The sequence below is a fragment of the Ciconia boyciana genome, chromosome 8, assembly GCF_034638445.1.
Source record: "Ciconia boyciana chromosome 8, ASM3463844v1, whole genome shotgun sequence".
Taxonomy (NCBI): domain Eukaryota; kingdom Metazoa; phylum Chordata; class Aves; order Ciconiiformes; family Ciconiidae; genus Ciconia; species Ciconia boyciana.
The window spans coordinates 16,305,822-16,313,873 of NC_132941.1; positions in this window are offsets into that span (position 1 = coordinate 16,305,822).

Below are 8,052 nucleotides of genomic sequence, written 5' to 3' on the forward strand. Positions count from 1 at the left end.
CATCAAAAAAATTGCCAGCTTATTTTCCCAGCCTTGCTTTCTGCAAGAGCCCAAATACCTTCAGTTGCCTCATAAATCCACAGTGATTACAATGTATTTATTTATTATTATCTACGCAGACACAAAATGACCTCAGCAAAGAAGAAGCCAAAACAATTCCTTGATTTTTGGGAGAAAAATAATTCAGCCCCCATCTCTCTTCCACCCACAGCCTCCTTCTGGGGGCTGTGACTTTATCTTATGCTTCAGCAGGAAACATATTTTTGGCTGAGTTTGAACTCTCTGGAGTGTGTTGGATCTTACAGGTATACTGTCAAATAGAGTTTGTATTGGACAAGAGATGCTTCACTTGAGTACATCAAAGTGCTAAGGTTTCCTGTAAAATTTATCTTCATGGTTTTCAATACATGACTAGTTATTCATGTTATTACACAGTTTCAAGTAATGTAAAAGTTAAAGGGAAGAAATACTTGCTGTGCTGTGTAAGAGTGATGTGGGACCAAGTTCACTTTAGCAGAGAGCTGAGTAAATTGTTGAGAAGCATGATAAAATAGGATTGTACAGTCTTCTGGAATTTTGTGTGGGTGGATGAATAGAGTACGGAAGTATGTTCCATTAATTTCTAAGGGAAATTTCCTTTGTATTGATGAAGGGGCCTGAGTTCTGTTCAATGCCATGGATGATATAATTGGAGATCATTAAATGAATTAGCTGTATTAGGTGTTCCACCCAATCATGTTTTACAGCGAAAATCAGAGTGTCAGACCAGTTATTCATTTAATAAAATACCAACAGTGGCCATTTCTTATAAGGTTAGATATAGACCCTCTCAAATTTTGGAAATTGGCAGCTTAAGAATATCTTGTGCTGGGTAATTGTATTTAATAGACATGGGCATATCTATCTTCCATGAACTGATCAAATCCCTTTCATAAGACATTCTTACTTTTGACTTCCACATATCCTATGTCAACAAATTCTTTCTTTTGTTTGTTTTACATCATTTTACATGGTACTGCTACTTTATTCTTTTATTGTGAAAAATAATGACTAGTCATTCCCTGTTCAACCATATTTCCTTCAAGTTATCTCTTTTCAACTAAAATGTTATTTTATTTTGTTTCCCACTGTGTAGAAGCTTTTTCATCTCTGTCGTCTCTTTCTAGTAAAGATCTCAATCAAAGAAATGATCTAGAATTAGAAAGTACTGAATGATCTCTGTGTAATACACTCTGTCCTCCAATCCATTGGCAGAAAAGCAGAGAGGAAGAAAAATTATTTTAAAATATTCTTCAAGACGAGATACAATTCAGGATCTGAATCTGTGTGCCACTCCATACTCCCTCCTGTAGTGGATATAATGTACTTTTAAGGCTTGAGAACACGTATTAAAGACAAAATATAATTAAAGATGGAGATTGAAAAAAAAAGTGACAACGTGTGAGGTGTGCTTGCCAAAGTTAGATCATAGCCCATTAAACAGGTATTTAAAACAACAGCTTGTCTAAAAAATGTATATCTCTTCTAGTTGTTTTGCAGCAAAACATTTGCTAGAGAGCAACAGGGGACTCCTAGTGTTAGACTGTAGGAGGTGTACAGGCACTGCGGGTAAGGAACTGCCTGAAGGAGGGAGGAGAGTGGGTTCTGTTGAGAGGGGAAGTACTGGGCAGGAAGGAAGGTTACAAATGAAGTTCCTTGGTGATCGGTCAGGGGATTTGATATGTTTTATGCTTTTATTAATGACTTTGGCATAAAAAGACGGAGAATGTTGGGGAAATTTTATGATGATATACAGTTGGGACCCATTGCTAATGCAGAAAGGGAAGGAATATCTTACAAGAAGAATGGATGACCTCTAGGTTTGGAGTAATAGGAACAGGCTGAAAGTTAATGGAATGAAGTGCAAGGTCAGGCACTTTAGGATCACTGACAATTTCTGATATAAACTGGAAGCTCATTGTTTGGAAACAACGGAGGAAGGGACAGACCTGAGTATATTAGGTGATCACAGGATAGCTAGTAGCCAGCAATATGTTCCAGGCACAAAAGGGCAAACGGAATTTGAGATTGACCAAGTCTTCCCAGTTGAAATAAGGAAGTATTTGTGCCTGACGAGGCATGATAAAGCTGTATCTGAATACCATGTACAACTCCAATTTTCCTTGTTGAAAAAGGGGAACTCAAGCCACCACAAATCCACAGAAGAGTTACTGGGATCATGGGAATGATAAGCTTATCTGTAAGAAGAAACTAAATTGACAATGGTTTATTTAGCCTAGCAAAATGAAATCTGAGATGTGACTTACAAATATATCCATGGGAGAAAATACCAGAAAAGCAGTGCTATTTAAAAGACAAACACAAACAAATCAATATAAACTGGCCTTGAGGAAATTTGAGCTGCAGTTTAGATTTCTAACTAACAGAAGAGCCAGGTTCTGGAACAAGCATAGTGGGATGGAATAAGAAGAACTAACTAGTTTTATTACAGAGCTGTATCAGTTTATTAGAGGAATAGTCGAGTACGCTTTTCTGTGGATGAAGCTGATGGCTTGACCCAAAAATCTTATGGAGGAGCTTCATAATTTCTTGCTTGATTCTAATTTACTCCCCTTTGGTTAGCACTTGGATGGCAGTGTTTTAAGGAGTGTGTAAAAATTGCATGATATTTTATTTTTGAATCAGTGGTTAAACTTGAGAATCGGTAATGCCTTAAGATATTTTCACTGTAGTAGATCAAACCTTGATGATGTAGGGAAAACTACCCTTTCTAGAAGGCCACAAAATTTAACAAATCCTTATGGTTTTGGAAGTGGAGGCTTTAAAGCTGCGCTAAAGGTCATCTGTCATTACCCCTCTGAAAGACTAGCAAATCAGTGTACAGAGCTAGAAGCTGCTCCACAGTGCCAACATTTATTCCAAATTTCATGGATTTCCAGATTTTCACATGCTCTGTTATAATTTATTTTTTATAACATTCGTTTTTCATCAATTAATAGTACAAATGGCGTACTTATTCCACTTAATGCATTTAGATGGACCACGCATTTTTACTTCCTAATAAAGAAAATATTTCACATTCCCAATTTAATGTGTGTTTATAACTTGCTCAAAAATACCTTTCCTAAAGTCCCTTCTTATGCGCTTTCATCTCTGAGCACCCAAGGAAGGAAGGTATCATGAAACCACAGTAATTTTCTTCTCATTAAAAGGACTCTCTTAACTTACACACAGCCAAAATCTTGTTGATAAAATTGTCAGCATATTCATGGTCTAATCAGAATGACATGGTATTCAAAAAAGAATCTTTCATAAGTATTTCCCATTCATAACAATAGAATGCAGCAGTGTATGAAAATAAATATGCTGTGTGGAAATTTATGTAGACGTCAATCAGTTCTCTCGTCAAGATAAGTTGTACTTTTGAAATCCTCTAAAAGCTGCTGTAATACTTCTGTTTCAGAAGAAAAACAATTGTCCTGCTGGCAGGATTAAGCCCATGGCAGTTTTTCTCCTTAATTTTTCTCCTTTTGATGTGTGTGTCACTATACGTTCATATATGTAAGATTTTTAAAGCCCAGTGATGCCAAAATTCCTCCTCTTCTTTTAGCCAGATGTTTCATTTTAGAAACGTATTTTTCGATGAAAATAAAGTAGATTCAAACTTTTCAAAAGTGGATTACCATAAAATAAATATCCCAGAATAGTTGCAATTGAAATTTAAGTTCTTCTGACTGAAACAAAAAATGACACCAAAGGGGCTTTTAAACGATGATTCGTGTGCTAATTGGCTAAAATTCTTTTTTTATATGCTAACGTTTGTGCAGCTGTGTTTGTAATATATCCTGAAAAATTTAAGATGCATTACTTAAGATATATTTCTCTGCTCCTTGTGGTTTTAGGAGAACTACTCTTGAAAGAAGGGCTTTTGTTCAGGGAACTTGCTATGCTCATTACTCACAGGAAGGATGGTGATGTTTTTCTCAATGTTATGTTTTTTAAAAAATTGTAGAACCCACAATCTCAAAGTTTGCGTACTGGTTTGACACAGTAACAGTTTTCCATGTGAAGCTTTTATTTTGTATACCTTCTGCAGTTGGGACAATTACTGAATTGTGAAAAACTCTTCGTATATATACCAGTGCACTGTACTCCAGATAAACATGAGTAACACTGTTGATCAGATCTTCCAAATTAAATACAGAAGTACTGTTCTTTTATTTATGCATTCCTAATCTATATACAATGCAGGTTAATGCATTCTGACATTTCCACGCAGCTCTCCTCTAGCATCCTAATTTGGCTGCATGTTTCACAAATAACCTGACCTCTGTGTGGCTATCTTGAAGTTTTTGGTATATAGGTCAGGTAACATTTCCTTAGTGAATAGTTAAATAAAGTGACTGTTTTCTTAAGGTCATCTAAATAAGAAGATAAGAAATGCCTTACTGGATCAGAGGAGCTCTGGGCTCTAACCATTGCAACAGGAGACTCTATAGGGAGTGCACATGAGCCTAGCCACTTGCTATGGTCCATTCTCCTTAGACTCCCCATCTGCACACAACAGCATCTGCAGTTGTTATGGAGGCATATCAGTGTGTACAGCCCACCAATAATCATTGTATATTATCCACTTGTGGACCTGTTGTCCATGAATTTGTATAATCCCTTTCTGAACCTGCTGGTACACTCTGTCCTTGCCACCTTCTGTGGCAGCAAGGTCAGGAAGTATACTGCCCACTGTGTAAAGAAGTACTTTATCTGTTTTGTATTACATGCTCATTCAGTGCCTCCTAACAGCCTGAAAATTGCAGGATTTTTGTGAATAAAATTTCTACATTAATTTTTCACGCTTTCTTCATCATTTTGGGAATCCTGATTGTATTCCCCCTTGATCTTCTCTCCAGATTGATAAATCCTAGACTTTTTGGTCTCTCCTTGTAAAGTCAACTGCTGCAAACCATTGATCACTTTAGCTGTTCTCTCTATATATTCTCTAACTCTACTATTTCTTTTTCAAGATGCGAAGACCAGAACCCATATAATTTCTGATGCTGAGTTAACATCTGACATTGCTGATTTCCCTAAGGCCGTATTTAATCCTCTGTTGGGCTTAATAGTGTCTTACCTTTGGTTGTCTTACCTTAAAGGTAATGGTAAGTTCATTGAATTTCAATTCTCTAGAAAATGGACATTACAGTAGTCTACATTGCAGTAGAAGGATTAAAAGTACGTAGCATAGCTGTTAACAAAATAAACCCAGAGAGCTAAATATACAGTTGTTTAGGCTTCCCAGAAGGAATCAAGTTTGACTGGATATGGAACTAAACTATCTGAACCTGACAAAATAGGTAAGTGGAATCTATACATGTGAAAATAGAGTGAGAGTTTGATAAAGCTGGCTATAATTTTAAAACTTATTTTTAAATGAATGTAAATTGATTGTATCTTAATGAGAAAACTGTAGCCATCTGTATGAAACATGGAAATAACTAGATTATTTCGAACGGCTTGAAAAAGCAGTTGCAGACTAGCTCATAAAAATTCTTTTCTAGTGCCATAGTCCTGTGACATGAAAAGGCCATAAAGAATTTAGCAGTTTTGAATAGGACCTCATCATTAACTGCAGCTTCTTTATTGATGGTTTAGAACAAAGCGTGGCCATAGTGCTGTTAGGGTGATGCATCCCACAGTTTATACCTATGTGGAGTAATCAGCCTTTCCTTCTACTGACTTCCTGTGCAATTTCAAAAAAATGAAAACAATCCCAGCTTCTCTTCTTGATTGGTACTGAAGGCTGTGATTATGAATTTCCTGAATGGAAATTTCCTTCTGAGCTAAGAAGCTGACTCTGCTCTAAACTGCAATAAAACTATTTTAATCCAAAAGCTCTAAATCTAATCCATAGTGTTCTGGAAGAGTTACCTTACTAAGCCCAAAAGATACCCTTACTTGAGTCTTCCCCCCCCCCCCCCATCTCATTTTTGGTCTTGTCAAATATTGTTGCTAAACTACTCTTCCGTTCCTAAGCTTCAGCTTCTCTTTCTCTCCCACTCTCTCCCTCTCTCATCAGACCCAAACTCCTGATGTCTACAGGTTATAACAGTTCATATTTTTTCACTTTCTCTGATTTTCTCACGTTTACTTGCTTCCTTCTTTTCCCAGCTTTTTCTCCTGACACAGGTGGTGATGCCTTTTATTTCGGGATGGTCTTACAAAACAACATAAGGAAACACAGTTTTATGTTCAGTTTGGCTGCTGCTGGTGTACTTCACATGCTTAAGGACACGTGGGTACAAAAATAAGTTACTATGAGGTACAAATGAAAGGGAAACCACAGTCCATAAGGTATGTTGTGTTAACTGCCTTTGTCGCTGCTCTGGTTCTGCCTTAAGAGGAACTTCATGATGCAGTTACAGGTAGAGGAGAGAAGGCCAAGTTAACTCATACTTACGACAGTTAGTGGTGTGTAAGAGCACACACAGAAGTAATTACCATGGAATGACAGACATTTGAGGTATATATATCACTACAGATATAACCTAGCTTTCAGGTAACCTCCTGGTAGTCTGTGAGGAATGCAGATAACTTTCTGTTTGACTGATACTATAATCCACCTCTGGTTGCCAAACTGATTGCAGCAATGTGGAGAGTGCCCTCATTGGGCAAATGCTGAAGCATCTGCCTGTGGCTAGCATGGGGTCGTCATCCTGGAAGGAACTTTGAGGCTGGAAGGAAGCAGAGACACTGTGGCTGCGTAGCAGGGCCCATGGACAAAGCAAGCTTAATGTTCCACTGGAAGGGAGAAAAAAACCTAGCTGTGATTTTTGGTTTTGCTTAAAAAAAAAGAAAAAGTAGTCTTCGGCATACATAGGAAGTAATAGAGGCAGAATGAAAAAGGCTACCTATAGTTTTGACGTGTTTCCTTTCATCATTTTAAAGACAGTGCAATGTTGGGTCTACAGTTGTGCCTTGCACCAATGAAGCCATGTGGGCAGCTTCACTGCCCTGTCTCCTTTAAGTTTCAAGTATCATCTCCTCTGCTGATGTATCCTTCATTCCTTCCTTCTCCCATGACTTGTTTGTCTTCAAAGCCTCATGTAAACTGACTGTATTTCTCTAACCAAGCCTGGAAAGCAGAAAACAAATGAGCATGTTCTGCCTCTATAGAGAAAGAATGAAGGGAAGTAAACAAGGAAAATAAATAACAAATCAGGAACAAATATGTAGTTTCTTCTTTCTCCCTATTTTCCTATTCATTCCTTGGAGTGTAGGAATAACTCATTTTTCACTTCCACCACTAATAAATGCTGCTAGCATTTTAAAATCAAGACCACATACCCCATGGTTCCCCAGGTCATTTCCCAGGAGTACAAAGAAAGACCTCAGAGGTTTTGAGAAGGCCATGTCTCTAGGGAAATATTTAGCAGGGGTAGGACTCTCTTCAGTCTTGCATCATTGTTCTGCGATAAGTGTAAGATAATGCCCTTCACTGAAGTTGATAAAATTGAGGTGATCTGAGTTAATCCTTCAAAAATCTCTGCTACCTTTCCACCTCTGTTACTCCATAACAATGTATGTATTTCACTCCAAGTTATTGTTAGTCTTTACTGCACTCCTATCTTACAATGTGAGGCTGGAGGGACAACTCATGATAGTGAGAGACTAATTTCTGATTCTGTGTTCTAGGTACTGAAATACAGGATTGCTCATATATCTACTGGTTGAAAACCTTGATACTTTGGTGGTAGATGAGTGCGTAAAAACAAATTTCTGCAATGCTTTGTCTGGGTGTAAGAGTAGTGCTATGCATCAGATGGAAGTAACTTCTCTCTGATTTACTCGTGGGCTGTGTGATCTGATACAGAATTATAATCTGCATAAGTACGTAGATTATTAATGGTAATATACTTAGCTAGTTCTGGTTTTGTTACTGCCAAAACATTATTTCAGTAACTGTATGTGGAAATGGGTTTCGCAGGTTGTATGAAGAAATGTTTCCTTTTCTTAGTTGTAAACTTAACTAAATGAAACTGGGCTCTAAATGTGTGT